General features: G+C 32.9%; 1 pseudogene; it reads left to right on the forward strand.

The window, feature by feature from the left end:
- The first annotated feature begins 5,704 nt into the window (after window positions 1-5,704).
- Window positions 5,705-7,304, forward strand: LOC107632474 (glucan endo-1,3-beta-glucosidase pseudogene; annotated as a pseudogene).
- The last annotated feature ends 8,540 nt before the right edge of the window (window positions 7,305-15,844 follow it).

Genomic DNA, 15,844 nt, shown 5'->3' on the forward strand with positions numbered 1-15,844 from the left:
GTCGGCCCAAAGGAAGGTCTGTATTTGGCCGAATTACATACACATGTTGATGGTAAATATATATTTGGGTAACTATTAAAGAATAAAGTAATACTTATTATTTATGCGAACGATAATCGGCTCAAAGGAAGTTTATTGTTTGGCCAAATAATAAGTATTGCACACTTTTATTTATTTTCTATTAATTATGCGATCAATAATCGGCCCAAAGGAAGGTTATTGTTTGGCCAATTAATAGAAAATATATGCGGTAATAAATAGGTTGCAAAGTTTAAGTTTCCATGTGCGCATTAAGTCGGTCCAAAGAAAGGCTTAATGTGTGACAGGAATTTTGACAATATTTGATTACTGCAATGAGAGTATCACTTACAGTTAATTTTTCTATCCAAAGATTAAAAATTAATGTTGTGCTAGATATCTCAATATGGATTTTTTACCCATTAATTAACTAATATTTACTGCATGTTCTTTTTGTTCTAATCCAGAAACTATGACTTCAGCTACCAATGTTTCTGCGCAGATTAGCAGTATTCCTATGCTGAATGGTACAAACTTTAAAGTTTGGAGGGATACCGTGGAGATTGTCCTCGGTTGTATGGATCTAGATATAGCTCTTCGAGAGGAGAAACCCACTTCCACTCCGGAAAATCTCAATGAGGTTAAAATAGAGAAGTGGGAGAGATCCAATCGAATGAGCATTATGATCATGAAACGCTCAATTCCTGAGGCGTTTCGGGGCTCAATTACTGAGGATAAAGATGCCAAACAGTTCCTAAAGGATGTTGAAAAATTCTTTACTAAGAATGAAAAAGCGGAGGCAAGTAGTCTTTTGAGCAAACTTGTCTCCATGAGGTATAAAGATACAGGGAACATAAGGGAGTACATTATGGAAATGTCTCATCTTGCTTCAAAATTGAAAGCACTAAAGTTAGAGTTGTCTGAAGACTTACTCGTGCATTTCATTTTGATTTCCCTTCCTGCACACTTTGGGCAATTCAAAGTGAGTTATAACACTGTGAAGGACACTTGGTCCTTAAATGAGCTTATATCTCACTGTGTGCAAGAAGAAGAGAGGCTACAACAAGATAAGACTGAAAGTGCTCACATGGCTTCATCTTCTCAGTATAAAAGAAAGCGTGATACTACTGCAGATGTGCCTTCTCAGCAGAAAAAGGCTAAGAAACAGGATCAAGTTTCAACCTGTTTCTTCTGTAAGAAGGTGGGACACATGAAGAAGAATTGTACCAAATATGCCACATGGCGTGTAAAGAAGGGTATAGTTCTTACTTTTGTTTGTTCTGAGGCTAGTTTAAGTTATGCACATGTTGATACTTGGTGGGTAGATTCTGCTGCTACTACTCATGTAAGTGTTACTATGCAGGGTTGCCTGTGGAGCCGACCGCCAAATGATGCTGAAAGATACATCTATGTGGCAGACGGCAATATAGTTGCAGTCGAAGCTATAGGAACCTTTAGATTATGTTCCACGAGTGGATTTTACTTGGATTTATTAGAGACATTTTATGTACCGTCATTTAGACGAAATTTGATTTCTGTTTCTCGTTTGGACAAATCAGGTTATTTTTGTTTGTTCGGAGACAATAAAGTCAGTCTCTTTTATAATTCGAATAATATTTGCTCTGGTCATTTGGTAGATAATCTATATAGGCTTGACTTAAATTCCTGTAATAATGAAATACTGCAAACAGGTACAAAATGAAAACTAAATGAGAATTCGGCATGATTATGGCACAAACGCCTAGGCCACATCTCTAAACAGAGAATTCAGAGGCTCGTGTCGGATGGAATTCTCGGACCCCTAAATTTGGCGGACTTTGAAGTCTGCATTGAGTGCATAAAGGGAAAAAGGACAAACGAAAGGAAATTAGGTGCCGAGAGAGCTAAAGATGTCTTAGAACTAATACATACCGATATATGTGGCCCATTCCCTACTGTCTCTTGGAATGGACAACGGTACTTCATTACGTTCATAGATGATTACTCTCGTTACGGGTATCTATATTTAATTCATGAAAAGTGTCAAGCCTTGGATGTCTTCAAGTCTTTCAAAGCTGAAGTTGAACTTCAACTTGGAAAGAAAATTAAAACTGTCAAATCTGATCGTGGTGGTGAATACTACGGAAGATATGACGGTTTAGGTGAGCAACATCCCGGGCCTTTTGCTCTTTTCCTAGAGGAGTGTAGATTGTTCCGCAATACACCATGCCAGGCAAACCTAGCATGAATGGTGTTGCAGAGCGAAGGAACCAAACTCTTAAGGACATGGTGAGAAATATGATTAGTCATTCTTTCTTGCCTGAATTACTCTGGGGAGAAGCCTTAAAGACCGCAGTGTACATCCTTAATAGGGTGCCAAGTAAAGCAGTTAACAAAATCCCATATGAAATTTGGACTGGGAAATGCGAGATTTCTTGAGGATGTTGAGTTTGGGGGAAGGACATATTAGGAATGTTGCTTTTGATGAGGATTCTGTAACTGACAATGATCAGGTTCTTGTGCCTATTGTTGTTCAAGATACAGTTATAGTACAAGAGCAAAATGAGAATCCTACTGTAGATCCAGTTACAGTACAAGAGAACAATGAGAATATTGTTGTTGCTCGAGATACTGCTACAGTACAAGAAAATGATGAGAATCTTCATCAACCCCAACCCATACAGCAAGCTCAACAACCTCAAGAAGTGTCATTAAGGAGATCCAATAGAAAAGGAGAAAATCCATCTATTGTCTCAAACAAGCTTCCCGTTAATGGTATCACAAGTTTAATTAAGTCATTACCTCATGATTTTGAGGTAAATATTATAGATAAATGTGTATACCGCAAGTTCAGTGGGAGTGTTTGGTAGATACTTGAGCAATCCGGATATGGATCATTGGATAGCTGTTTAGCGCGTAATGCGTTATTTAAAGAGAACAAAGGATTACATGCTTATTTATCGGAAGATCAGAAAATTTTGGAGATCATTAGGTACTCTGATTCCGATTTCATGGCATATGGTTGCAAAACTTTGTCACTGAGCTTCATATAGTAGATGACATTGAAAGGCCATTAAAGATATTTTGTGACAATAAGTCAGCAGTACTATACTCCGATAACAATAAGAGCTTGACAAAAATCGAAGCATACAGATATCAAGTTCTTAGTTGTCAAGGAGAAAGTTTAAGAAAAACAGATTTCCACAAGACATATAGGAACAGAGTATATGCTAGCAGACCCATTACCAAGGGATTGACCCCTAAAGTTTTTCATGAGCACACTGCTCGGATGGGTGTCAATATTTGTGATGCTTTGGTTTAGTGGGAGTTTATTTTATGATATATGTCTTATGACAGATATTGAGTTATTTTTCTGCAGAATTAAGTTGATGGTTTATTTCATGTTATATGAAATGTTCATTTTGCAATATTTGTATTGTGTTTGATCTCAATAAAGTTGGACCAGCTGGAAATAGACATGCATGAAATCACTTGGCATGTAATTTCCATATTACTCATCCAAATTTGATCTATGTCGTTAAGTGTATTAGGATGGTGATTGGCGTGGTTTTGTCACGGCATTTAATGTGATAAAAGCTGCGGTAGTTCCATATCTAATGTATGAGACGGACCAGATTGTTAAAGTAATGAAAGAAATAGCATTCAGATGCGCGCATAAAGTTTATAAAGATGTGATTATGTCAAGAAATAATATATGTATAGCCCAAGTGGGAGATTGTTAGGAAATTATTTGATTTCCTAACTTATTTGTGGGCAATACATATATTAATTATAATCACAAATTATGCTATTTCAAATTAAATGACTTATATAATGATGATCTCTTTTATTGTTATAAATGTTAAATTGAATAAGTCATTATTACTTTTGATTTGGAATTAAATGAGAATAAAACCGGATATTATCTTTTGTTCCTTAGATAATTATCTTTATGGATTTTAGATATATTATCTTTTGGGCTTTAGATACTATTTTATTTGGGCTTAAGGGTTTAATGGGTGCCATGCTCAAATATAAATAGACCTTCAGGGTTTCGGTCCCCAATATACCAAAGCCGTCTTTGTTACTCTTTCCCCATCAAAAGAGTTGCAGTTCAGCCTCCTAGGAATACAGAAGGCTTTGGTTGAGGAAGATCGAAAGAACCACAAGATCCAAACTCTTCCAATCATAATTCATGTTTATGAATTCAGGTACGCTTCCGCATTATGATATATTTATTTTTGGTGATTCAATATGGATGATCTGGGTTATTAAAATTAATTTATTCTAACACTAAATACCAAAATAATTTTACGTTCTTAACGTACGTTTACAAGAAGTAAGAAATTGTAGCTTCTACATTTAGAAAATTACATTAGGATTGAATTTATTTTTTTCTTATCAATTCTATCGTTTATTTCTTTGCTTGTAGTCTCTTTTAGTACTCAAATATTTTAAATATATAATTATATTTTTTTATAAAATTTTTATTTTTGGCTTTGTATAAAAAATTTTATTTTTTGTTTGACTCTGTCAAATTTTTTTGGTGTAATTCTTGTATATTAATTTATTATTATAATTTTGTTATAATATAAATTATTGATTCATCAAAAAGAACAAAGTAAATAAAAAACTAATTATAACTAATAATAAAGTCATAAATAATTAAAATTTATAGTTTAAAATAGTATTAAATAAAAGAGTACTGAGAGTACTAAAAAAATTATAAGTAATATAATTTAATAAAGTATATTTTGATATATTTTTCATATATTATTTTTGCTTTTGATATAAAAATATATTTTGTCAATTTTTATATGTTATTTTTATTTTAGTAAGTAAATATTAATTTTATTATAAAATTAATTAATAAGATCTATTTAAATATCTAAATTAAAATGTCTATTTAAGTTGATGTCTATTTTAGTAATTTTTTTATCTAAAAGTAATTTTAAGTAGTATAATCCAAATAACATTTATTTTACTATAATTTATTTTGATATAAAAAATACTAAATATAAATTATTTTAACACAAATTTACTTTTCATCAAAATTAAATTTATAAAATTAATTTTATACAAACTCTTTTTTATAAACTGTAATTAAACAGACACCAAAGATCATCTCTCTTTGCGATTTTTGCAAGGTGCCTCTTCTCAATTATACTCTTTGAACTATTCTTACAATAGTTTTATAGAAAAGTCCAAACAAGTGGAGCTAATGGGTTGCAAGTTCTCTGCTTGGAACAGATTGGGTATAAGAAGTTGCCGATAAAACAGGTTTTGTTGATTATAATGTTTTGTTTGCTTTAGGCTTACTAACATGCCAAAAATGGCCTCAACTTAATAACTAGCCATTAAATAATATCTTAGCCACACCATAAAGCATACCATCCTGGTTTTAATACTGTAATTAATTATTGTTTCATATGAAGTTTAGTCATTTAAAATAAAATAGAAATTTAGTGAATATTTATGAATACTTCATATTTTGATATGTTATTATTATTAGAATCATTAGAATATTCGTATATTTATTAGTATGATATTCTTATTAATTATATATATTATGTATTTATTTTTTTTCTTTATTTTTTATTTTTTTATTGCCTATAACTAAGTTATTTTATATTCTATTTTCACACGACAAAGATACAAACCATTCTCTTTAATATTTTCATAATTCATATGTTCTTCAAGAGTAACAATGCTTTTCATGTTTTTCCTTGGAGTTTTATTGTCCATTGGATTGGAATTTACAGGTTTATAATTAAATTGATATTTACATTTATATATTTGATAGTTTTTTTTATGTTATTTATGTGTTTAAATATTTTTCATCGATGTCTTAATGGAGTGATTTATGATAATACAAAGCTTAAACTAATTTTATCAATATTATTAATGTATACATATGGAAGGTGGAGCTAGAATGAAATTTGGGAAGGGATCAAAGTTTAATTTTTCAATACAAAGAGATTAAAAAAAATTAAAAAAAATTAAACCAAATTTATACATAATTTATATAAAAAAAAAATCTAAAATTCAGGGTCATTGTCCCCTTTTATCATATGAGAGGCTCTGCCCCTATATATGTACTATATATTAATTATATCATTATTGTTTGTTTTATTTTTTCTAACTAGATCCATAGATACAAAATAATTTTGATATAATTAGTATTCCACTTATTCAATAACTCAATGTTCACAAGGTTTTTTATTAATGATTTTGATACAATTAGTACTCCAGTTAATTAGTGTACTATCAAGTAAAGTTTTAAGGTAAATTATCCTATATTTATGTTATGTTATTCATTCTTTTGGAATCACTAATAATTTCTAATTCAATTTGATATGGTAGCTGCACAATCCCCTGGAGTATGTTATGGAATGATTGCTGGCAACTTACCATCAAAGAAAGAAACCATTGATTTATACAAATCAAATGGAATCACTAGAATGCGTATATACTTTCCAGAAGCAGAAGTCTTTGAAGCCCTAAAAGGTTCAAACATAGAGTTAATAGTAGATGTTGCAAAGGAATCTCTTCAAGCTATTTCTTCTAATCCTAATGCAGCAAAGGATTGGGTCAACACAAATATTGTACCCTATTCAAAAGATATCAAATTCAGATACATCACTGTTGGCAATGAAATTCACCCTGGTGATGTTGAAGCACAATACGTTTTTTCCGGCATGCAAAACATTCATGATGCACTTGCATCATCCAATTTAGGCCAAATTAAAGCGTCCACTGCAATTGATTCAAGTCTACTTGGAAAATCATACCCACCTAGTGATGGAGCTTTCAGTGACGCTGCTAATGCTTACATGCAAAAAGTTATTAATTTCTTGGTGCCAAATGGGTCACCACTTCTTGCTAATATATATCCCTATTTTGCTTATGCTAATAATAAAAAAGATATACAATTAGAATATGCTCTTTTTACTCAACAAGGTAAGAATGATGTTGGGTACCAGAATTTGTTTGATGCTATGCTGGATTCAACGTATGCTGCTTTGGAGAAAATAGGTGCAAATAATTTGCAAATTGTTGTGTCTGAGAGTGGCTGGCCAAGTTTTGGTGGAGTTGGAGCTTCAATTCAAAATGCAGGTACTTACTATCAAAATTTGATTAATCATGTTAAGGGTAGGACTGGGACCCCAAAGAGACCCAATGGACCTATAGAAACTTATTTGTTTGCTATGTACGATGAGAATCAGAAGCCAGGTGCAGAAACTGAGAGGCATTTTGGCCTTTACCATGCCGATAAATCAGCCAAATTCAACCTTAATTTCAAGTGAACTAATTATTAGTACTACTAATACCTAATAATAGCTATACAAGCAACCAGCCATATTGACCCTTCTTCCAATTTCATCCCTTTAATAAATGTTTAGGTGATCCTCAGTTTCAATCTGAATGAATAATTCAATAAAGGATAATGTTTATGTTTGCAATAATTTATGATACTATTTTTATGGATGCTATTTTTTTTTTAATATTTAGTTTGCTATCTTCCATATCCATCTCTTAAAATTTGACACTTATAATATGATACCACCTATGTATTTTCTCAAATAAAGTGCTTCATTTTTATTTTTTTGAAAACAACAAACTCTTTTAATAATTTATTATGATTGTATTTTGTGAAGTTGCATAATTTTTTTTATGCTAGCCAATTAGTTGCTGCATGCACAAGGCGTGATTCGAATCTTCAAACACTCGCTTAAAAATGTTAATAACCATAAGACCCATGACGAGAGAAAAATCGTAGGTTAGGAATTTTCACAAAATAATTCCATTGAAGTATAGATCCAAACCAACAATTAACTCTCAATCAAAGTTTAATTTGTTTGTCACAAGTGCAAACCAATAATAATAACCGAGAGTATTAGATCTCGGGTTGTCTCTCAAAGGAATTGCAGTGAGGTATGCATGTTATCAGTTATGAGGTTCAACTATTCAAGAGGGATGGTTTGTAAGTAAGAAGATAAGAATTTAAATGACAATAAAGTAAATCAAACAACTAAAGATAATAAATGATAAAGAGGCATTCATAGCAAGGATTGAGAATCAAGGTTTTCTATCATAGTCATTAATTATAACACAATAATTAACAAGAGCTAAGCCTATTATGTTATCTTCACATCGTAAGAAAGTCAAATATGCCTAGTTAACCCCAATCCATAAGTAATGTCAATGGAAACAAGATTAACTAACAACCATAAATCACCAATTCAAATTGGGTATTAATGACTCAAAATTACCAAGCTCCTATTTTCAAGTCAAGAATGCTCAAAATTTACTCTAAAACTAACCCAAGCATTTTATCAAATACTTGGTGTGTATAAAAAGAAAAGTATATTAAATTGCAAGAAATAATAAAATCTAAAATTACCAAATGCAAGAAAATAATAGTAACAACTCAATTAAGCAACAAGAAAATACAAAACATCAAATTGCATTAAAAGAAATTGAAATCAATAAGAGTTCATAACATAAAAGTGACAAAAGGAAAATTAACAATGTAAACTAAGAGAATAAAAATGTAAGAACAAGAGATTACAAGGAAAACTAATTGAAAACAAGAATTAAATCCTAAATCTAAGAGAGATTAACCTAAATCTACCCGAATTCTAGAGAGAAGAGGGAGCTTCTCTCTCTAGAAAACTACCCTAAAATATGCTTCTAACCTAATCTAATTGCTCCCCCCTTCATCCTTCTTGAATTTGGCCCCTAATACTTCAGAAATGAGTTGGATTTGGGCTGGATGAGCTCAGAAATTACCCCCAGCATATTTTCTTTAATGAAGCCACGTGACAAGCGTCATGCGTACGCATGGATCACGCGTACGCGTGGCCTGGCAAGTTCCTCTCTCACGCGCGCGTACGCGTTAGTCACACGTACACGTCGCCATGAATTCACCAAATCCTCATTTCTTCATGAATTCTCCACTTTGCATACTTTTTCTTCACTTATTGAATCCAATCCTTGCCTCCTAAGCCTGAAATTACTATCAAACACATCAAGGCATCGAATAGAATTAAAGAGAATTAAAATAAGCAATTTAAGGGGCTAAAAAACATGTTTTCACTCTTAAGCACAAATTAGGAGAAATTCACAAAACCATGCTATTTAATTGAATAAATGTGAGAAAAGTTGATAAAATCCTCTAAATTCAACACAAGATAAACCCTAAGGATGGGGTTTATCAACCTCCCCATACTTAAACCAAGCATGTCCTCATGCTAAACCAAGAAAGATACAAGAAGGGGTATCAACATTTATTCAATGCAAGTAAACTATCTATATGCAACCTATCTACATGCATGCAAGTACTTGGTCAAAATAAGAGAATTCCCAAGAAAGCATGTATAAACATAAGGGCTAAAGCAATCACAATCAATCAAATCCACAATTCAATTGAGTTATTGAAAGGAGTTTACAGACTTTCAAAATAAGAGATTATCATGGGTGAAAGCATGTAATTGAGCAATCGAACCCCTCATCGGATGTGTATACGCTCTAATCGCTCAAGTGTATAGGGTTGATTCACTCAATTCTCCTCTAATCATGCTTTCTAAGATTTGTTTTTCATCTAACAATCAACAATTATTCAATGTATGCATACAAATATCATGAGGACTTATCCATAGGTTGTAATGGGGACAGGGTCAAGGTAAGGATATATATGGTTAAGTGAGTTTGAATTTTGAATCTTTGATCAATCTAAGCTCTCACCAAACACATATAACAACCTATACAATTCTAATACAACCTAACTACTCATATTTTCACTTTTTCGCACACCATATATTCTTTTCAACCATAACACATATGCATTGTTATTATTACTCTACTCTGGGGTATTTTGTCCCCTTTTTATTGCTTTCTTTTTTCTCTTTTTCTTTTTCTTTTTCTTTTTTTATTTTATTTTTTCACTTTAAAATATATACAAAAGTATCAATACATATAGTTTAAACATTTAATACATGAGTATGTACCCAATTCTCAAAATCTTCAATGAAAATACAAAAATACACTTTTATCTCAACCAATGTTTCCAAGCTTTCCCACACTTGAATGATACACATGCTCACTAGTCTAAACTAATCAAATATCCAAACAAGAGACATTTATTATTTTTCACTTAAGGGTGCTGATGTGCTAAAATTAAGAACAAAAGGGAATTAAAATAGGATCAAAATTGGTTAGCAATGGTAGATAAAAGAGTAAGGCCATTTGGGTAAGTGAGCTTTAATGAAATAAAGGCCTCAATCATATAAATGCATTCATACACCAAATAATGGACATAAAAAATCAAACAAATTAAACACTACAATCATAGAAAGGGAATAATCCACACAAGAAGGGAAATAGTAGTTATATGATGCAACCACACAATTAGACTAAAAAACTCACAAGTTTATGTGTTCTTAGCTCAAAAACATGTTCCACAATATATAATTCAAGCAAATTCAATGAAATTTTTTTTTGAGAAAGTGAATGCACCTAATTTGAAGATTGTTGTGTCTCAGAGTGGTTGGCCATCACAAGGTGTTGAAGCTAGTGATCAAAATGTAGGAACTTATTATAAGAATTTGATTAATCATGCTAATTTGGTACATCTACAATGATGACATAGTAGATGACACATGGACGAATACTGTTGTAATATATGGCACAAACTGACACTTGGTCAAATAGTATTGTGACACATGATACAACCATCCACATCAACAAGCCACGTATCACTGGTCAACACATTATTATACCATTACACGAGGATAAACCATGGAGTGACACATGTCACTAACAGTTCAAGTCATCAAGCCATGTCATCACGCCGTTAACGAAAAATGGTCAGGGACTAATATGTTGCACTTTTGTTAATTTTAGAAAAGTAATTGGTGCAATTGGAATCTCAAAGACGATTTTAGTGCACGATAGGATTCAGAAGCTTCTTGAAGAAATTTGAGTTCACTCACCCATTAAACCCACCATTTTCTACGACAATCTTGGGGTTGTACTTCTAGCCGAGAATCTTGTCCTTCATAGTAGGAGTAAGTATTTTAAAGTGGACCTCCACTTTATTCGTGATCGTGTTTTTTAAAGGCCAGTTTTATGTTGTTCATATTCCCTCTCATGTACAAATTACTGACATTTTTACAAAAGCTCTACTAGATACCTTGTTCAATGAATTTATGTCTGAACTAAGGATGTTTACAAAGACCCCCTTTAGTTGAGGGGGTGTAGAAAATACAAACGTATTAGAAGTCACTTAAGGTATATAAATAGCTAGGATGTTTTCTAAATTATCTCTCTTTGCATCTCTGTTTTCTATGAGGTGCCTCTGCTAAGTTATACTCTTTAAACTATTCTCACAATAATTTCATAGGAAAGTCTAAACAAGTGGAGGTGTATCGTGTGATCCCTCAAGAGTTGTACAACATAGCCGCGAAGGCCTCCACTTCTGTTAGATTGGCCTTTTTCCACCTTATCTTCTGCCTATGTGAGGCTGCTCGAGTCCACATTGATCGAGACACCCATATTGACGTCAACAGGCTGATCACTAGGAGGGGTATGGAGTATGCAAAAGAGTAAGCCCGAGCACCGCCTCAGGAGCCAGTTCTCCCTCCTCGACCGGAGTAGCCTGAGATGTCTCAGGGATATTACTTTCCTCCACTAGGATCAGCTGATAGCATCTATTGGGCAGCTGACATCCTCCATTGATCAGCTAAAGTTGGTCCATGAGGGCCACTCTACTCTCCTACAGCAGTTAGTGGAGAAGCAACAGAGTTAAAGGTGGGATATGAATGAGCTGAGGCGTCATTTTGGATCTTGGAGAGGATTCCCAAGAGGGAGCGGTCACCATGACTAAGGTGGTTGAGTTTCTTTATCTACTTTTTTTTCTATTTTCTATTTTTTTAATTATTATGTCTTATTTTCTGTTAGCTGTTTAAATCCTTTGCATGATTAATAGTATCTTTAGTTTTTCTAGTTTAGTTAATTAATTTAGTAATTTATGCTTATTTTGAAAAGTTGTCTCATGTATTGCTCACTGAACTTGAAAAATCAAAAGAAAAAGAAAAGAAGTAGTATAATGTATGAGACTTGAGTTATATATTCTGAGTTGTCTTATTTACTTTGATGTGGTGGTATTATCTGTGATTCTGAATGTATAAATTGAATAGTGCATAATCGATATTGAAGTTAAGAGTGTTAATTCCGGAGGTACAGGAATTTAGAGAAGTATTATGGATTTTCTAAATTGAACAAGAAATTGATCCTTGAAGCAAAATAAACAGCAAAAACAAAGCAAGGTCCAAGGCTCTAAGCATCAATAGCTAGGAAGGTCAAATATGATTAAAAGTTCAAAGAGTTGTTTTCCTAGCCATATGTTTGTAGTGTGAATGTGTCAAGTAATCCTTGAGACAGAGCACTAAGAGTCGAGACCAAGTACAAATACAGAGTATGCCAAAGGCTCTGAGCACTACTGACTGGGAGAAATAAAAAGAAAGATTAAAACTCAAAGAGTTCCCAGTCAAGTACTTGTGGTGTTTTTGTGTCAAATAAAGCTTGAGATAAAACATTTAGAGTCACGGCTAGGTTCAAGGTGTAAAGCACAAAAAAAAAAGATAAGAAAGAGTTGTGTTCAAGGATTAACCAAAGGTTAAAGAAGAAGAGAATCCATAATATCATCTGAGTAATAGTTCTGAAGGACATTGACATTTCTGAGTTTCAAAGGATAGTGAGATGTCGAAACTATTCAGGATCACAGTGTCATTAACCCCACTCAGTAAATGGACAAGAGCTTAAGTGAAAACTCAATTCTTAGGCAACTTCACTTCTCACTTCTATATTGTTTTTAGTTGATTGAGGACAAGCAATAGTTTAAGTTTGGTGTTGTAATGCATGAGCATCTTTTCTTTATTTTCTATTTATTTTAGATATGAATTTATTGAGTTTTAATTAGATTTTAGTGTTTAAAACCTATTTGGATGCTATTTTGAGTTGCTTTAGTGTTTTAATTATTTCAGGTGAAGTTTGGATCGGTTTTTTCAGAGTTCATGTTCAAGAAAAGAAAAGAATTTTGAATATGCTAAGCTGGCGCTAAACGCTGTATCTAGCGTTTAACGTCCAAGGGCTTTGGAACGTGTGCAACTATTCTGCCAAACTGACGCTAAATGCGGACCTGGGTGTTTAGCTCTAGGAGCCTTGTGATTCGTGCCAAGCCTCTGCCTCATAGGTGCTAAATGCCGGCTCATAGGGCGCTAAACACCGAACCTGACGTTTAGCGCTAGGAAGTCAGAAACAAATTTGGAGCCACAGCCACCTGGGGTGCTAAACGCCGATTCTGGCCGATTCTGGTGTTTAGCGCCAATGATGCAGATCAACCTTACCCAAAGGAGCATCTTTAGTTGGATTTGACTTTTAATTATTATATTTTATTTTGTTCTAAGTATTTCTATTCCAAAACACAATATTTTGGGCTTTAGTAATTATTAGTTTATTTTATTTTCAATTTAAAATTAGGTTAGATATAAAAGGAAAAAGATTTAGCCCTTTGGACTCTCTCGATCTCTTCTCTTCGACCTCATTCCGCACTTTACATACTTTTAAACCCTAGTTTTCTCTATGAGTCATGAGCAATTAAACCTCCTTGGTTAAGGTTAGGAGCTATGTTTATTCTATGGATTGATACTATTGCCACTCTATTTTAATTAATGTATTGATAAAGATTTCTTTCATTCTTCATCTCATGAATTTGAGTATATTGGAAAATAACTCTCATTCTACATGAATTCTTGTTGATTCTTGGAAAAGTTATCTTACTTGAATACTAGCTTGAAAGTAATTTTCTCCTAAACCACTAATTGCTTGGACTTAACAGAATACGTGACATATAATCCTCTTATATGTGGGTAATTAGGGTTTTTGTGGCTAATAAACTAGAATTGAACCTAACCCTCTAATCTATTTTGAATGACCAAGAAATTGGCGGTTGATTAATTTAGAAGAGACTAACTCACTAAGGAATTAGGGTTTAGTTAATTACAGTTTGCTATGAAATGAATCTTGCATGATTAAAATAGTTGGTAAGAAATATAAATCCGAAAAAATAAACATCTCTGGAACCTTAACTGTTCTCTCACATATTTCTCACAACCCGTTTACTGTTTGCTTTTCAAACTCTTGAATCACTGTTTAATACTTTTGAACCATAAAACACTATTTTTTGCTTGCCCGACTAAGTGAGTCATTCGACTATTGTTTCTTGATCCATCAATCTTCGTGGGATCGACCCTCACTCACCTGAAGTATTATTTGGTACGACCCGGTATACTTGCCCGTTAGTTTGTGGACTTTGAATTCCACACCAATAATTCTGCCAGGTTTGTGGCAGACCAGCTCATGTTGCTCTTAATTGCTTTATTTTCGGTTTGATCCCAACTATCAAGGTTTCAATCAGTCCAGTAATTCTTCATCATCTTGTAATTTTCAACCTAATAAACCTCCTCCACCTTCTACTGCTTTCCATCAACCACAATCCTACCTTGTAACTCCTTCTACAGCTTCTGATGCTTCTTGATATGTAGATTCCGGAGCTAGTCACCATTTGACTCATGTTAGCTCGAGCTTGATTTCTGCATCATAATACACTGGTCCTGATCAACTCTTTCTTGCAAATGGTTCAAGTATTGGTATAAATCAAGTTGGTAAATCTTTTCTATCTAATTCTAATAATAAAAATATTTTTGTGTTGAAGAATTTAATATACAAAAAATTGTTAAAAAATTAATAAGTGTCTCTTAATTTTATCTAGATAATGGAGTTTATTTTGAATTTCATTGTCTTATCAAATCTCAGAAATCCAAGCAAGTTCTCCTTCAAGGAATGCTTAAGAATGGTCCATATGATTTTGACAGTCTTAGGATTCATAGGCCTTTACACAATGATTCTGATTTTCATTCTTTTTTAGCTATATGTAAGGCAAATCTTGATCTATGACATAAGAGGCTTGGACACCCTTCATCTACTATAGATTAAACTGTCCTTATTCACTGTAACATTCCCTTCAATGCAAATAAAAATGATAACGATTCTTTTGTGTATGAAGCTTGTTGCAAGAGAAAAATGCATACTTTGCCTTTCTATAATTCTGAAACAGTGTAGGAATTACCTCTCCAATTAGTGTATATTGAATTATTGATGTCTGAGGCCCTGCCCCAACTCAATCAAGATCAGACTTTAGGAATATACGAGTTTGTTTGATGATGCTCATATAAGATATTACTGTCTATATTTGTTAACCTCCAAGACACAAGTTTTTGAAAATTTTAAGCAATACAAGTGCCTCATGGAAAAACAAACTGGTCAATTTATTAAATCTATTCAAACTGACAATGCTAGTGAATTTTTATCCTCTAAATTTAGAACTTTCTTACAATCACATGGTATATCTCATAGACTAGCTTGTCCTCAGCAAGGAGTCATTGAGCGGAAGCATAAGCACATCACTGAGATGGGCCTAACACTCCTTGCTACTACAAAAATGCCATTTAGTTATTGAGAAGATCCTTTTTTTTAATTGCTGCATTCTTAATTAACAGACTTTCTGCAAAATTGTTAAAATAGAAATCACCTTTTGAAATATTACATGGCTCTATACCTAATTACTCTATGTTAAAGATTTTTGGATGTGCTTGCTATCCTTACATTAGACCTCTCAATAAACACAAAATGGATTATCGATTTGAATTATGCTTATTTTTAGGCTATGCTCCACAATCAAGAGGTTTTAAATGTCAAAATAAACAGGGAAAGATCATAGTTGCCA

This window comes from Arachis ipaensis, chromosome B3 (genome assembly GCF_059453495.1).
Source record: "Arachis ipaensis isolate K30076 ecotype BB chromosome B3, ASM5945349v1, whole genome shotgun sequence".
Taxonomy (NCBI): domain Eukaryota; kingdom Viridiplantae; phylum Streptophyta; class Magnoliopsida; order Fabales; family Fabaceae; genus Arachis; species Arachis ipaensis.